Source organism: Sarcophilus harrisii, chromosome 2 (genome assembly GCF_902635505.1).
Source record: "Sarcophilus harrisii chromosome 2, mSarHar1.11, whole genome shotgun sequence".
NCBI classification, from domain to species: Eukaryota; Metazoa; Chordata; class Mammalia; order Dasyuromorphia; family Dasyuridae; genus Sarcophilus; species Sarcophilus harrisii.
In genome coordinates, this window is record NC_045427.1 from 422,120,643 (window position 1) to 422,138,990 (window position 18,348).

The 18,348-nt window shown below is 37.7% G+C and overlaps 1 protein-coding gene across 2 annotated transcripts in view; it reads left to right on the plus strand.

Moving 5' to 3' along the window:
• The window catches only part of PROCR (protein C receptor), a 31,033-nt gene that overhangs the window by 2,311 nt on the left and 10,374 nt on the right, over positions 1-18,348 (plus strand). The window lies entirely within an intron of this gene.

Consider the following 18,348-nt stretch of genomic DNA (forward strand, 5'->3'; position numbering starts at 1 on the left):
TACAACTCCACCCAGAAGTGTGAGAGTGGTTCTGTTTCTCCACAGCCCCACCAGCATTGAATTTTATAATTTTCAACTCTCTTTGTCAGTTTAATGGGTATAAAGTAGTATCAGAAAGTTGTAATTTTCACTTTCTTAATTAAAAGAATCTGTCGTTTTGTCCAGGTGGTTCTTTGGGCAATTGCATTTCTTTTAAAATATGACAGTTCATATCCTTTGTTTACTTAGCTATTGGATAATGCTTCTTACTTTATTTTTTTTAATTATAAAAATATTTTATTTTCAAAATATATGCAAATATAGTTTTCAACATTCACCCTTACAAAACCTTGTGTTCCATTTTTTTCTCTTTCCCTTCCTCCCATCTCCTCCCCTAGACAGCAAGGAATTCAATATATGTTAAAACATATGCCAGTCTTCTATGCCTATTTCCACAATTATCATGCTGCACAAGAAAAATCAGATCAAAAAGGAAAAAAATAAGAAAGTGAAAAAATGAACAAACAACAAAAAAGGTAAAAATACTATGTTGTGATACACATTCAATGAATCTCTCTAGATGCAGATAATGCTTCTTACTTTAAGAAAATTATCAGTTGTGGAACTATGTATAGAAGAATTGCACATGTTTAACATATATTGGATTACTTGCCAATTAGGGGAGGAAGTAAGGGGAAGGGAGGGAAAAAAACTTGCAACACAAGTTTTTGCAAGGATAAATGTTGAAAATTATCTATGCATATGTTTTGAAAATAAAAAGCTTCAATTAATTAAAAAATAAAAGGAGTGGCTAGAGAAAGCTTGTCTTTTTTTTGTTATTGTTGTTGAGGCAATTGGGGCTAAGTGACTTGTTCAGCTTCACACAGCTAGGAAGTGTTAGGTGGTTGAGGACAGATTTGAACTCAGAGCCTCCTGATTTCAGGGCTGGTGCTCTATCCACTGTACCACCTAGCTGTCCCCAGAAAGCTTTTCTTTAAAAAAAAAAAAAAAAAGAGAAAGAAAGAAAAGAAAAGAAAGAAAGAAATTGTCAATCCTTGTATATTTTGAATGAAGGATATTTACCTAGGAATGTCTTTAAAAAAGTAAAGATTTTTTTCCCAATCTGTTCCCTTCTTTTTTTATTTTAAATGAATAACTTTCTCATAATGTAAAAACTATTTTTATGTACTAAAATCCAGTTTTAAAAAAATTTCTTCTATTTGTTGTAGAATTAAGTATTCTCCACAACTCTATAGTTGTGGTAGACATAACATTTCATTATCTTAATATACTTTGCCAATTATCTTAAAAATTCAATACTAAACACAGTTTTTACATATATTTCTATATTAAACAAATGTTTTATCTTTTTAATTCAATTTTATTTTCAGTTCCAAATGTTTGTCCTCCTATGTTTCTATCCCCTACTCCTTAAGAACACACAAAAAAAACCTGTTACAAATATGTATAATCAAGCAAAACAAATTCTTTCATTAGCTACATCCAAAAAAAAACTGTTTCAGCCTTTTTTAAAATAAATTTTTGTTGCTGTCTTCTGTTTCTTACAGCATTGTAGTTATCCCAAGTATCTCTTCTTCACCCTCCCGTAGAGCTACAACATGTGACAAATAATACTATTTTAGAAAGAAAAAAATTGGCATAACTGATACATTGAAAAAGTCCCCAAACATGTGCAATGTGTAATACCTGTGGAGCTCCCACCTTTAGGATAGGGTGGGATAAGAGTATTCTCTCTTATTTTTTCAAGTCCTATTTTTTTGTTATTGCTACATTCACTTTTTTTTTCTGTGTAGTTGTTCTAGTTACTATGTATATTGTTTTCTTGGCTCTGCTTAGTTTACTCTGCCTCAATATAAAGATTTCCCTCTCCTCTACTTTGACCACATCCCTTCTTATCCTAGGTGCATTATTATTGTCTGAAGATTTTCAATTTAATGTAATGAAAAATATGCTTCATTTTACTCTCTGAGTCATTGTCTAGGAGTTGATAACATCTTTCATCATGAATTTTCTGGAACTGTGTTTGGTTCCATTTTATATATTAGAGTTTCTAAAACTTAAAAATGTTTTTATGATATTAACAAGAAGTTTTACAAAACTTTATTCCATTGTGTTTGAAATGAACTATATCTCTGGAATTTTTTCAAAAAAACTGGGGCTATAATCCATAGTGATTATAATGAAATATTAGTTAATCATAAATGTAAAGAATCTATTGATTTGGTGAGATAATGCTTTGTAGGTTTTTTGGTTTTGTTGAATTGTTAAATAATCTTCTTTTGTCTTAGAAGAGATTAGATTTGCTGAGTAGTTGATTAAAGGTGAAGTCCAGTATCTCATTTTTTGACATATTGTATCATTCAATCATCTTAATTCTTCAAGATACATCATACTGGCTTTGGAGTCAGAAATCTGGGTTGAAATTCCTCTTCTAATATTTATTACTTATATGGCCTTGGGGAAATCACTTAACCTCCCCAAAGAGTCTTTAAAACAAAAACAAAAACAAAAACACTGTGTCCAGTCTTAACTTCAATCTAAGTTAAGGGAATTATTTTATTTTGTCTCTACCTCGAAGACAGGCAACATGACTCCTCACAATATCCACACATCATATGGGGTGGAATAAGAGTATTCTCTCTTATTTCTTCAAGTTCTACTTTGTTGTTGTTGTTGTTATATTCATTTGTCAGTTTTATGAGGTGAGGGATAAAGTGCCATTCTTCTTTGGTCCTTTCAATTGCCATCATGTCCTTTCAATTCCCATCATGTCCTGTCATTCAAATTATCCTATAACTTTGAGAAGTCTCTGAAAAGGGATGAAGTGGGTATATTTTCTCATATTTTTTCTTTGGAACAATGCTTGCTCTTTGTAATTTTACAACATTCTCTTTTGATTGTTTTGTGAGTATTCTTTCCAGATATATTGTTTTTTTTTTTTAATTTTTTTTATTTAATAGCCTTTTATTTACAGGATATCCAGATATATTGTTGTAATTATATATGTTGTTTTCTAGATTCTAATTATTTTACTAAGCATCATTTCATATGAATCTTTTCAATTTTCTTTGTATTTATTATATTTATCCCTTTTATATAAAAATAATGTTCCATTACATTCATGTCCCGCAATTCATTTAAGCATCCCCTAATTAATGGACATTTGTCTCCAATTCTTTGCTATAACAAAAAGTGGCACTATAAATATTTTGGTGTATAAGAGGACTTTCTTCTCATCAATGACTTTTTGAATGGCATAATCCAAGTAGTAGAATCTCTGATTCAAAGGGTTTAGAAATTTTAGTCATTTTATTTGCATAATTCCAAATTGCTTTCCAAAATGGTTATACTAATAGTTCTACCAATGATGTGTACTTATCTTGCCACAATCCCTTCAACAACTATTTTTCACCTTTCATTACCTTTATCAATTTGCAGGGTGTGAAGTGAAGCTTCAGGATTGATTGGATCAGGATTTATCTTATGATTAGCGATTTAGAGCCTTCTTTTATATAGTTACTGATAATTTGCAATTCTTCTGAAAACTATTTTTTCAAATTCTCTGATCACTTATCTATTGGATTTCCCCTCTTACATATTTGAAGATGGCATTCACATTCCATCTTAGCTTGGCTTTTTCACATTGGATTCCAGAAACCCACATTTTCCACCTAGCCATCCAGGTTAGAAATTTTGTAGACACCCCCACCCCACCCCATTCACAGTGATTCAATCAGTCACCAATTCTTTCTATTCTGTTTTTTCCATCTCTCTTTCATTTGGCTCCTTTCCAGTATCACAAATGGTTCCCTAGGCCAGGCTCATATTTACTCTCTCTCAGAGTCTTGCATTAGCCTCCAAATCACTCTCCCCATTTCTAGTCTCTGCCCACTCAAATCCCTTCTATACTTGTCATCTGATTTAATTTCCTAAAAAGAATCCCTTCCTCTGGGTAAATAAATAAATAAAATGGGGAGCCCTTCAGTAGCTCCCCATTACTGGCAAGATAAAATCCCAATTTACTGGTCTGGCATCTACAATTCTCCATGCTCTTGGGTCCAAACTTTACTAGTCAAAGTACATTGGAGATCAGAAGAATCCAATCCCGGTTAAGGGAGTTCCTACCATTCTTTTCCTGCAATCTGCCTTATTAAACTGCACTTACTTGTGACCATAGGATGTTTCCTGCAATAGTATAGTGTAAAATACTACCAGAAGACTAGCAGAAGTCATTATTTTTTTCTTTAAATTTAAATTTATTTAGTTATTTAATATTTTTCCCCAGTTACTTTCAAAACCATTTTTGATATTTATTTTTTTAAGATTTTTTATTTTTAGATTCTCTCCCTTATCTCCACCCAAATTAAGAAACCACATGCGAAGTTATGCAAAACATTTCCATAAAATTCAAGTTGTGAAAGAAAACATAGCTCTCCCATCCTCATGGAAATAAAAACCCTCAAGAAAAATTAAGTTAAAAAAAAAAGAGAAATAGAGAATGAGAAGTCATTGTTTCTAACAGTGAGAGTATGTGGGACAATGACCACTAACCCAAAATAATTCAAATAGATGTTTCTCAGAACCAGAATAGAAAGCAATTTATTCAATTCTTTCAGGAATAAGTTGTGACCTCAATTAGTATAGTCTAATGGAGGGAGGAAAAGCACAGGCAAGAGAGCAGGATTTTTTATACCCTGAAAGAACTTTACCACGTTTTGGGACCCAACTATCCCTGACAGAATCATGGCTCACAATCTGTCACAAGGAACCCACTCCACCCTCAAGGTATAAGAACAGGGAACTATAGATTAGAAAGTTGTTTGTGCAAGACTTTTTTTTTATATATAGCTTTTTATTTACAAGTTATATGTATGGGTAATTTTACAGCATTGACAATTGCCAAACCTTTTGTTCCAATTTTTCCCCTTCTTCCCCCCACCCCTCCCCTAGATGGCAGGCTGACCAGTACATGTTAAATATATTAAAGTATAAATTAAATACAAAATAAGTTTACATGTCCAAACCGTTATTTTGCTGTACAAAGTTTGTCCAAGATTAAGCAAGGGTATAAGGAAGAGGGTTTCCTGGAACTGTAGCCCTAAATTATGTCATTCCTTCAAGGGTTAGTGTTCTGAAAAGACCTCATGTCTTTTTATAGCACTCAATCCCTCCTCTTATTTTTGATGACTTCTTACATCAATTCCGATAGTTTTTCAATGTCTGCATCTACCTCACCCTGAGGTCTTCCTTTATCTTCCTGACTTATGGGCTCCCACCCTTGCCTTTTAAGGACTATCATTCTTACAGATCCTTCAGTCATTCCTTCTAACTTGATCATTTTCAAGAGGGTTCTCTGGACAGTGCTAGTAATCAACTAAATCATACAGGGGAGATAGATAGGGAGCAAAATAAAATTACTTAAGGCAATGAGCATAAATCATAATATCTGCTTCTACTAGGTCCCTCCAAATCAGAACATCAAGAATTGTTAAACAGAGAGGACCAAATTTGCACAGGAACATGAGCAAGTTTTCTAAGATCCTTATTGATGTCCCAAATAGTCTCACATCATCTATCTTTATGCAACAAGTAGATAAGTTAAGCTTCCCACAAACACCTTCTTCAGCTAAGAGATAGTCTAGGACTAGTCTATGCTGCAAGATGGCTGCTCTACTTTGAATCTGCCAGTATGTCAATAACTTGGGTAATCTGGTTGGTGATAATTACTACCACAGCTTAACATCAAATTATTCTATTAAGCATATAAACTGCAGTTCAGTATTCCCAACTCCTGACCTGTGCCCAAATCACAGGCCTATATTCTTTAGTGATTCTTTGTGGGGGCCAAGTATCTTCCCACCTATTGGCATCTTCAGTGCCGGCAATTAATGCATTGATCAAGCACTTTTCTCTCTCTAAATCATTGTATAACTGAACTCCCAAATGTTTTCCTTCCTGACTTGTTAGGAAGAAGAATTTCATCAAGGGAAGTAAGCTCACATATTCAGTTCCCGCTTTCTTTTGTTTTAGAACACAGGTGGTCACACCATCCCTGACCATTCAGGGAAGTGAGAGCTCCCAAGGGGAGGTGATCACACCCTCCCTGACTTCTCAGGAAAGGAGCTGAAAGCACTGAAAAGGAGGTGATCATACCCTCCCTGACATCTCAGGAAGGGAGATGAAAAGCATCAAAGGGAAGTGGGGGTTGCTAGCAGGTTTCTGGGCTGAAAGGTCTTATTAGAAACAGGTATGCACCAACCCATCAGCATAAGAGGTATTACACAAGCACATAGCAATAACACAGAAGCTATTAGTGATGACTCTCCCCACAGTCAGTGCAGCTTGATGTGGTGTAACAAACATGAATTATACATGCAAATAGCGGTATAACAAACAATAAAAATCAACTTAGTGTTGTAAAAGATTTCCAGAAGTCCTAAAAGAAGGGTTAGACACACATATGCCTTCTTCAGCAGCCAAGAGATAGTCCAAAACCAATCTATTGTCCATTGCTTCACATGTCAGGGAATCAAATGACCCCCCCCCCAAGTTTTTGAAGTCCTGCAACAGTCCTTTTATGTGTTAGGGAATCCAATGATTCCAGCAGATTTTGAAGTCCTGCAACAGTCTTATCATTTCTCAGAAAATCCAATGATTCCTGAAGGCTTTCAAGTCCTTCATCAGTCTTATGTCTCAGAGAATCCAATGATTCCTGAGGGTTTTCAAGTCCTACAACAATCTAATGTCTCAGAGAATCCAGTGATTCCTGAGGGTTTTCAAGTCCTACAATTTTCAATGTCCATGAGTCAAACGCCATAACTGCCATGCTCTTTCAGTGGTGGGCACAATCAGCAACAGAACCACCCAATGTTTCTTGGGTCTTCTCCTTCGTTTCAAAGGTCTGCTCCATCTCTCTGCAATGGACAAGGTGAATACGGCTTGTTGTTACCCATCTGATTCCTTCTCCATCTGTAGAGATACAAGCAAACCCTCTCCCCCAAGCAGTTAACCTATCTGGTCCCTTCCATTCACCACTTTCTGGGTCTCTCCATATCACCTAGTGATTATCTAAAGATAGTGGAGCCGCTCGCACTGGACACTGACCTTCCGGTGGGTTACAAAACCTGTCTGCCGGAGCCAGTGCATCTTTGTCAAAAATCAAGAAGTTAATAGTATAAAGGGCTAGATTTAGAAGTTCTCTAGGGTTACCTGTGGCTCCCCCTTTCTTTTGTTTTTGGAGGAGTGTCTTAATGTCTCTGTTTCTCCTCTCTACTATTGCCTGTTCTTGAGGATTAAAAGGTATGCCAGTGGTGTGTAAAATCTTATACTGTGCACAAAAGTGTGCAAAATGTTTAGAGGTATATGCAGGTCCATTATCTGTTTTTATGGCTTGTGGCACACCCATAATGGCAAATGCTTGGATAAGGAATTCGGTGACCACTTGGGCTGTCTCTTTTGCTGCTGGTATTGCAAAAGTGAATCCTAAAAAGGTGTCTACCACAACATGGATAAAAGACAGGCGACCAAAAGATTTATAATGGGTCTCAAATTTCATTGGGTCTCAAACCACAATGGCTCTTCCCTGGAGACAGTGTAGGAGCATGGAAAGGAAGGCAAGCTGTACAGACTTTTACTATGCTCCTAGCTTCCTCTCTTGTTATTCCAAATTGCAAACATAAAGCTCAAGCAGTCTGATGATATTTAGAATGAGATTCCTGGGCTTCTTGAAATAAAGGAGTATTGACTAACATAGTTAGAAGGAGATCTGCCTTTGAATTACCATCAAAAATAGGACCTGGAAGTCCATTATGAGAGTGGACATGCAGAATATAAATCTTACCTGGATGCTTTCTCACTTGCTCTTGAAGTTTTTTAAAGAGCTGATATACATTAGAGCCTACAAATTTTATTTGGGCTGTGGTAATTCTTTGTACCACACCTACTGAATAGGCCAAATCAGATATTATATTTATATCTCCTGGATAATAAGTAAGAGCTAGAATGATTGCATACAATTCATTCTGCTGAGTGGATTAAAAAGGAGTTCTGACTACTCTCTTTATAGTTAAGTCATGAGAGTATACAATGCAAATATTTTGTTTGGATGCATCTGTAAAGATAGTTCGTCCTTTAAGAGGAACTTTAGAAACCTTTTCTTTAAGAATCCATTGCCAATTATGTAATAGTCTGGTTATCTTTAATGGAGACCCGTGTGTAAAACTTGGAGCCATGGCTAATAAAATTTGCCACTCTGGGATGGTCTCACAGCACACATTAATTTGTGTATTAGTATAAAAGGCATATATCTTGCCAGGTCTTGTCCCAGATAATTGTACTGTTTGCTTAATGACCTTTAATAAAATTCTAGCCACAAGCACTGGGTAAGGCATAAGGCTTTGTTCTAGTTGTGCTGAGAGATACACCCACTCTATCACACTGTCTCCTTAATGAAGGACTGCTGTGGATGCCTCTTGTGTAGCAAAAACTGATATTTCCAAGGGTTTTTGAGTGACTCTTTCAACCACATTGGATAAAGCCAGTTCAACTTCTCTCAAAACCTCTTGAGCTTCTTTTGTAAGCTGACATGGTGAATTTAAAGCACTGTCTCCCCTTAAAATATCATATAATGGTTGCAATTGATAGGTAGTCAAGCCTAACACTGGTCACATCCATTGGATATCTCCTATCAATTTCTGAAAATCATTTAAGGTGTTTAGCTTCTCTGTTCTTAAGGACAGTTTTTGAACTGTAAGCACCTTGTATACTTCCTATCCTAAATATTGAAAAGGAGCATGTCTTTGAATTTTTTTCTAGAGCTATGTGCAATTTGTAGTTCCTTAGTGTTTCTATGGTCTTTTGTAGACATGCTTCTATCATTTGTTCCTCAGGTGCACATCCCAATATATCATCCATATAATGTAATAACATTACTTTTGGAAATGATTTTCTTACTGGAGTAAGAGCAGCAGCAACATACATTTGACACATAGTAGGGCTGTTTTTCATTCCCTGTGGCAAAACAGTCCATTCATATCTTTTATAAGGCTCAGTAAGTTAACACTGGGCAAATGAAAAGGCAAATCTTTTCGTATCCTCCTTATCCAGAAGGATAGAATAGAAACAATCCTTAATGTCTATAACCCAAAGATGCCATTCTCTAGGCAATTGAGTAGGAGATGGAAGTCCAGGCTGAAGAGTTCCCATAGTTTCCATCTGTTCATTTACCTTTCTTAAATCAGTCAACATCCTCCATTTCCCAGATTTCTTTTTTACAACAAATACTGGGGAATTCCAAGGACTTAGAGAAGGTTGTAAGTGTCCTTGGTCAAATTGTTCCTGTATTATATCTAATAAAGCCTGAATTTTATTGCTACCTAAGGACCACTGTTCTATCCACACTGGTGTATCAGTTTTCCATTGAATAGGAACAGGTGAGAGTGTTGGCAGGCCTTAAACGGCAGCCCTGCCTAAAAAACCAAAGTACTCATTTTTAACCCTAATTGTTGTAAAATGTCTCTCCCCCACAGATTGATGGGGACTTTTTCAACTATAAAAGGAGTAAACTCCTGCTTTGCCTTCAAAAGTCCATCTCATAGGGGCAGCACTAACTTCAGCTGCTATTGATCCTCCTATGCCAGACATGTAGGTGTTTGCTTTAATCTTTGGCCAGTGACGGGGCCAGTTGGCACCTCTAATGACTGTACGATCTGCACCTGTGTCTACCAATCCTTCCAATGGTAGGCCATTTATATAGATCGTGAACATAGGTCGGTCAGCTGTTACAGCTGTTGTCCAGTATATTCCTGGATTTTGTGGCTTGGAGTCAGAATCTGGGCCAATATCACCCCATTGCTTATTAGGAGTCTGTCAGTGAACCTGATGCTATTACTTCTCCTGGGCAATAAGTCACACATTGTCTACCTGTATTAGTGACTGGGATATTATCTACATATTCCCTGGTTTCCCACATCAGTGTATGGATGGACACTGTTTTGTACGTACTCTCAGGAGGTGAAATGGTCAAGCTTACTGTGCCTGGAGAAAAGGGATCCATAGGCTGGAGAGGAACAGATTTCACTTCTCCGGGGGGTATCTCAGTTGTCCCAGCTACATACAACCCTTTTCTACCCAATTGAAATCCCTTTCTCCCATCAGGTTGCTTCCTGGCTGATTGGTCATGTCTGGGTACTGGACTTCTGGGCACTCTCTAGGTGCACCATCGGCTGCCATCATGCCCCAAGTAGTTTTTGCCTTGGGCCCCTCATCCCATTTCTCTGAATCAGTCTACATTCTGAGGCCTAATGGAAGTCTCTATTGCATTTTGGACATGGGGTATTGGGTCTTGTTCTCCCACCCTGTTTTCTCATTCTGTCTCTATACCAACATTGAGCTTTCAGATGCCCTACTTTACCACACTGAAAGCATTGATGAGTCTCTCTGGAAGTCCCTTGCCAAAAGGGACCCTGTCTTCCCATGTTCGGATCTTGGGAAGTCTGCATCATAGCCTGGCTATAAAAGGCATTTGTGCCCACTGTGGCACAGTGTCTTATGAGCTCCTCTAAAGTAGCATCCTTGTGTAGTCCTAGTATAATTCTTCTGCAAACCTCATTAGCATTTTCCTTAGCAAGTTGCCTTATCAAAATGTCTGTTACTACATTTTCACTGTTAATTCTTATGATAGCAGTCTGCAAATGTCCCACAAAATCAGCAAAGGGTTCATTTGGCCCTTGCGTCATTTTTGTGAAGGCCTCACCCTTGTCTTTATTGTGGAGAGAAGCCCACGCTTTGATAGCAGCAGCAGCAATTTGCTCATATGCTGCTATGGAGTAATTAATCTATACTATGATGTCTGCATAAGAACCTATACCTGTTAGGTTAGATTGGAGTATGAACTCTTGAATTTTGTTGGGCTTGTATCCCACAGAGCTCGCTATATTCAGAAAGCCACAACAAGTTTTGTCCAGGTTCTAAGCATACCCTTGCTATAGATTTCCAGTCCCTAGGGGTTAAGATTTCAAAAGCCAAATTCTGTAATAACATCTTAACATAAGCCGATGTAGCCCCATAAAGAATGCAAGCGTCTTTCAGGTCTTTGAGGATTTCTATATCAAAAGGAACATATTTTCTATTTTTTTGACTGAAGAGTTAAAACTGTTGAATCACAAAAAAAAATGTGTGGTCGTAACTCATTTACATCTTTCCCTTCTTCCCCAGCTTTGAGTAGTGCTTTTTGCAATCTACTCATAGGAGCAGTTGGATGCTAGGAGGAAGGTGCTGGTGGTGTCACTGCCTCCCTCCCCCCCCCACTCCTCCTCCTCCCTCCATCCTGGAAGGTGGAGTTGATCTGCTCTGTAGGCTATGATAAGCTGCCTCATGGGATGGAAAGTCACCACACCCTTGAGCCTCACTTAAATCTCCATGCCCTGTGGAGATGTGATCATTAATCTGTTCATTGTCTTCCTCATTTTCCCCACACTTCTTCATCTGGCTGTTCCTAGAAGTTTTCTTTTTTCTATAACTTGTAGGATTCTTTAAGGCCAACTGTATTATATTGTATACATAGAATGCTTCAATGGAAATTGAACGAGGACCTTTTCTGTTGTAATATTCAGAGAGCTGTTGTCCTATTAATCTCCAGTTATCTGGAGAGATTTGCTCTTCCGCTAAGAACCAAGGGGAGATGTGTTTCAATGTACCCAGAAGTCTAGCTATCTGTTGCCAAGTTATAAGTAAGCCTTGTCCTTCTATCAATTTAAGCATGCTTTCTATAGTGCCACTTCAGGGTGAGGGTGGGGATGGGGGTGAGGATGGGGATGGAGGAAAATCTTATCCTAACATCTGTCCCACTTCAGCCAGAAAAGGTTACTAGTTTAGCCCTTAAAAAGTAAGTTCCTGTTTGTCTATTAAAATAGTCACCTAATTTCCTGGTCACCAGAGACTTCTTCAGTGAAAGTAGACAGTCCTTGGTTCCACAATGGGCGCCAAATGTGATGACCACGTTTAGCACCCAGAGTATATTAAAATCAGCCAGAGTCAGGATAAGGATTGATTGATCAGGATTGATCTTTATTCTTTATGGAAGTGGAAGGGAATGGTGATATGAAGTGAGAGCAGTTTGGATATTAGATATACAATATTAGATTTTTGGAGATAAGATATTTGGATATTAGGTCTCTTTTGCCCTCCTATTATTTGTTCCAGGACCCCTATTGCTACTCCCTTATTCACATTCACAAATGAAACTATATGTCTCAGCCAGGAGGGGCTGGGAATATGAAAGGAAATCACAGATCAATAGGAAATATAGTTTCTTAAAGGGACCACAACCCGCTTCACATATCTAGTCAAGCATTAGTAACAAAATTCAATTTCAATATATCTTGTATTGCAGGATCAGACATATCCAGACCTGAGTATTTTCTCATGTTTTCTTTTAATCTTTTTTTAGAATTCAAATCTGACCATAAACACTTCCTAGCTGTGTGACTCTAGGCAAGTGATTTTACCCTGTTTGCCTCAATTCTTCAACTATAAAATTAACTGAAGAAGGAAGTGGCAAACCACTTCAGTATCTTTGTCAAGAAAACTCTGCAAAGAGCCATGCAAAATTGGATACAACTGAAGGAAGGAAAAAAATGAGAAGGAAATGGCAAACCACTCCAGTTTCTTTGCCAAGAAAACCTCAAATGAGGTCATGAAGAACTGGACACAAGTAAACAACAAAAAACTTTAAGTGTGTTCTGTATGCTTGTTATGGTAAGGAAGAGACAGTTGTTAAACATTTAACAGCATTCCTCTGATGGCCCCAAACAGGAGACAGCCTCAAGATCTGGAGATGAGATAAAAAAAATTTTACCTACTAAGAAAAAAAGATTTTGCACATCTGTAGAAGGCTAATAATCATGGCCAACTCATAAAATTTGAATTGTTTTAAAGTCATTCACTCTAAGATGGATTGTGAATCTGTTGAAGTTGAGGAGGGGACCCCAAAAGTTTGGGGTCACAGACCAGTGTCAGTATGCAGGCAGGTGTCTCAAAAGAATTTGCAGGCTTGAACTCATTTCCTGGTCAAGGGACAAAGTTTTTTTTTTTTTTTTTTTAATTTAATAGCCTTTTATTTACAGGATATATACATGGGTAACTTTACAGCATTAACAATTGCCAAACCTCTTGTTCCAATTTTTCACCTCTTACCCCCCCACCCCCTCACCTAAATGGCAGGATGACCAGTAGATGTTAAATATATTAAAATATAACTTAGATACACAATAAGTATACATGACCAAAACATTATTTTGTTGTACAAAAAGAATCAGACTCTGAATTATTGTACAATTAGCTTGTGAAGGAAATCAAAAATGCATGTGTGCATAAATATAGGGACTGGGAATTCAATGTAATGGTTTTTAGTCATCTCCCAGAGTTCTTTTTCTGGGTATAGCTAGTTCAGTTCATTACTGCTCCATTAGAAATGATTTGGTTGATCTCGTTGCTGAGGATGGCCTGATCCATCAGAACTGGTCATCATCTAGTATTGTTGTTGAAGTATATAATGATCTCCTGGTCCTGCTCATTTCACTCAGCATCAGTTCGTGTAAGTCTCTCCAGGCCTTTCTGAAATCATCCTGTTGGTCATTTCTTACAGAACAGTAATATTCCATAATTTTCATATACCACAATTTATTCAGCCATTCTCCAACTGATGGACATCCATTCAGTTTCCAGTTTCTAGCCACTACAAAAGGGCTGCCACAAACATTCGTGCACATACAGGTCCCTTTCCTTCTTTATAATCTCTTTGGGATATAATCCCAGTAGTAACACTGCTGGATCAAAGGGTATGCACAGTTTGATAACTTTTGAGCATAGTTCCAAACTACTCTCAAAATGGTTGGATTCGTTCACAACTCTACCAACAATGAATCAATGTCCCAGTTTTCCCACATCCCCTCCAACAATCATCATTATTTTTTCCTGTCATCTTAGCCAATCTGACAGGTGTGTAGTGGTATCTTAGAGTTGTCTTAATTTGCATTTCTCTGATTAATAATGACTTGGAGCATCTTTTCATATGACTAGAAATAGTTTCAATTTCTTCATCTGAGAATTGTCTGTTCATATCCTTTGACCATTTTTCAATTGGAGAATGGCTTGATTTTTTATATATTAGAGTTAATTCTCTATATATTTTGGAAATGAGGCCTTTATCAGAACCTTTGACTGTAAAAATATTTTCCCAGTTTATTGCTTCCCTTCTAATCTTGTCTGCATTAGTTTTGTTTGTACAAAAACTTTTCAGTTTGGTATAATCAAAATTTTCTATTTTGTGATCAGTAATGATCTCTAGTTCTGCTTTGGTCATAAAGACCTTCCCTTCCACAGGTCTGAGAGGTAAACTATCCTATGTTCCTCTAATTTATTAATAATTTCATTCTTTATGCCTAGGTCATGAACCCATTTTGACCTTATCTTGGTGTACGGCGTTAAGTATGGATCAATGCCTAGTTTCTGCCATATTAGTTTCCAATTTTCCCAGCAATTTTTATCAAACAATAAATTCTTATCCCAAAAGCTGGGATCTTTGGGTTTGTCAAAGACTAGGTTGCTATATTTGTTGACTGTTTTATCCTCAAGGGACAAAGTTTATTGTAATTGTAATGCCATTACAAGGGGACTAAATTCCAAAAGAATTTAGCAAAGTGCTAAGAGAAAAGAGACACCTTTATCCAGCTTTCTATCATTGACATGCTAATTTTATGGACTAGACTAGAATCTAGGAGTGGTAAGTGATAAGCAAAGAACTGAGGAGTGATCTATTCAGAATCAGAAAGATTGTTATTCTTAGATTGGGTGTGGGAATTCCCTGAGGCAGACTCCAAACCCTGAAGATTTAGAATCATTGACTTATTTTAGAACAGTAGCCCCCTAAGGTCAGGGGACCTCAAAATCATTGCTGTCTCCCCTAGAACCTATATTATATCAAACCTATGTGAAGAATGGAGGACATCCTCAGGGATACATCTTGCTATCTTCATGATGCTGGTTGACTTTAGCTGTCACCATGAGATTGGAAACATCATAGTATGGCAGAAAGATCAGTGGCCTAAAAGTCAGCAGAAATGGGTCTAGAGGGGGCAGGTAGATGATACAGTGATAGAGCACCTGTCCTAGAGTCAAGACGACCTGAGTTCAAATTTGGCCTTAGACACTTAACACTTCTTAGCTGTGTGATTCTGGGCAAGTCACTTAATCCCAATTGTCTTGCAAAAAAAAAGAAAGAAAAAAAAAAGAAATGGGTCCAAAGTCTGATCTCAGATACTTACTCCCTGGGTGATTTCATGCAAAGCATTAAATCTGCCTGGACTTTAGTTTCTTCTTCCATAACATACATACTGAATATATGACTCCAGGCAAGTCACAAAACCTCTCACTGCCCTAAACAATTCTAAATGCTGATGGAGTTGGATTACATTATTAGAGGATCTAAAGGTTATGGATCTAGACGCAGGGGTCCTCAAACTATGGCCCCACAGGCCAGATGTGGCAGCTGAGGACGTTTATCCCCCTCACCCAGGGCTATGAAGTTTCTTTATTTAAAGGCCCACAAAACAAAGTTTTTGTTTTTACTATAGTCCGGCCCTCCAACAGTCTGAGGGACAGTGAACTGGCCCCCTATTTAAAAAGTTTGAGGACCCCTGAGAGTTAGAAGGGATTTTAGAGTTCTTCTAGTCCAACCCCTTTCACTGAATATCAGAGAAAACTGTGGTGCAGGAAGATTAAGTGATTTCTCCAGAATTATATAGATATCAGACAGAAGAGTCAGGTTTTGAGCTCAGTAAGAGACTGTACATTGGCTTATCTTATACTTTGATAGCTTGCCTCTTCACTTGTCTCCTACTTTCATGTACTTAAACCCAGCATTTCATTTTCATCTTTCTCATTCATTTGTCTTTTTCATTTCAGTTTCCTTCGTCTTTTGCTATAATTGACTTGGTTGGTGTCTTATATCTGTATTTTTGCCTCCCTCTCCAGTTTCTATTTATTCCATCTGATCTTCCACTAATAGCTCCCTCAAAAGCCCCAGGAAGGAAAGCTGAATTTGGAGTCAGAGGACCTGGCTTCAAATAACACCTGTGCTACTTGCTATCTATATAATTTTGGGCAAAACACTTAACCTTTTCTGGACCTCATATCCTCCAATAGTACTAGATGATCTGAAAGCTCCCTTGCAGCTCTAAACCTTTCTTCTGACTCTGAGTTTATGTTCCAGTAGCATTCCCTTCTCCCTGGTGTCTCCTACTGGGTTTTGGCTGGGTTGTGACAGTTGTCTCCCAGATTCACTCAAGGAAAATAAGCTAACTCCCCAGATCACATGGACAGAGAAGTATTTCTCTTTGAAGTCTCCTCTTTCTCCTCTGACATGAGATATACCCATCCCAAGTTCAATAAGTCAATATTCAAGATTTGAAATCTGTGATTTCATTGATATGGCTATGTAATGCTGGAGAAACTGAAGCAAGATAGAGATTAGAGAGTATTTAATAATTTATTTAAAAGGGAGAGATTTACTGGGACCAAATGGACCCATGGTTTGGTCCCAGGGCTGAATGAGACTATTGTCTCCAAGAATCCAGCAGCCAATGTGAGTTCTCAATAACATATGTATATGGCTCAGACTCAGGGAGTAGACTGAGGTAGGGGCGGAGTCAGAGTACTGAAAGTGGGAAGGGTGGGATGAGCCATGGAGATGGGGATGACATAATGGGGGGAGGAACCCAGAGATGGGGAGAAGCATCTTGATAAGATGGTATCTGCTATTCTGATAGCTTGGGATGGGGAGAGGCATTCTGATATTCTAAAATATAAGATCTTTTATCCTTATCAAATATTCTGATTAAGAGGTAACTTCACAGGACTGAGCAGAACAATTATAAACTGAGGCAGAACAATTAGGGAAAATGAGTCAGGACAATAAAAGAGAACTGTGGCATAACAGATACATAATGTGGTACATAGGAAATATTTTTAAAAGATGGTTATGAGGTTTGGCGCAGGGCAGAGAGTTGTGGGAGTCCATTCTGATCGGCACAGGTCTTTCTTAAATGAATTTACAAACCCAAAAAGTTAGACTGGCAAAAAGAAATTTATTGGTACTGGGAAGTCAGTTTTTGCTAGGAGACTGACTTCCTTAGTGTCAGGGTTCCAACAGAAAAATAAAAGTCTAGCAGAGGAGTCCTGGCAGAGAGAGAAAATTCCTAGCAGAGAAATCCTGACAGAGAGGTAAAGAGGGGTCTGGTGCTGTTAGGGAAATAGGTGAGAGACATAAAGAGGGGCTAATGCTGAGAAGAGGGAGTCTCTTCACAGGTGGGCATAGGGTCCTTGAAGGCAGATATGCCAAGGAGAGAAAAAGGTTCCTTGGCATGATTCCTGCTTTTGGCCTTCTGCAAAGAATGAGCCCCAAAGTTGCTCTTTTAAAGAGATCTGAGACTGAAGTTTCAATTAAATGAGGTTACTGCCCCCAGGCCTAGATTTCCAATAGAATGGGACTGCTCACTGGTAGTGGTAAAGCCAATTTTCCACTCAATAGATGTGACTGAAATCTAGATCTCCAGCTGGGCTAAGTAGGAGTGGTCCTGGACTCAACTAGTCCCATCAAGATAATAGAATGAAACCACTTTATCTTGATTCCCTGGGGTGGGTCTTTTGCAGAGGCAGGATTCAAGGAGAACCTCTCCTTCAAGAAGCTTCTCAAACACTTTACCTCATGGCTCACCTCCAAAGTCAGAGTAAGACAGTTTCAGGGTTCCCCACATCAATGGGATCTGATTAATAAAACAGGAGATAAACTGCTTATGCTCCAGAAAAAGAACATCTAAAGAGGAATACATTGTAGATGTTTTTCCCAGCACCATCCAGGAAGAAGGTGCTGAGATCTGCAAACATCAATCAATAAGCATTAAGTCTCTACTACTAGGGACAAGCACTTTGCCAGACATTGAGAAATAAAGACAAAATGGAAATGAGTCCCTACTTTCAAGGAAATGATTCAAGGAATAATAGTTAAAATAATAATAATTCACATTCATAAAGCAACTTCTTCACAGAAGCTCTGAGGTAAAATCACAAATTTAGAGCTGAAAAGGTCCTCAGAGGTTACTTAGAAGTTCAATTCCCTCATTTTACAGATGAAAGAATTAAAGTTCAGAGAAATGAATTGACTTACATGAAGGTCATACAGATAGTAAGTAACAAAGCTGGGAGTTAACCATAGGTCCTCTTATTCTGGAATGTGTGCTTTTTCTTTTGTGAACCACAGTGCAGAGAGGTTAGGTGATTGATTAGCCCAGT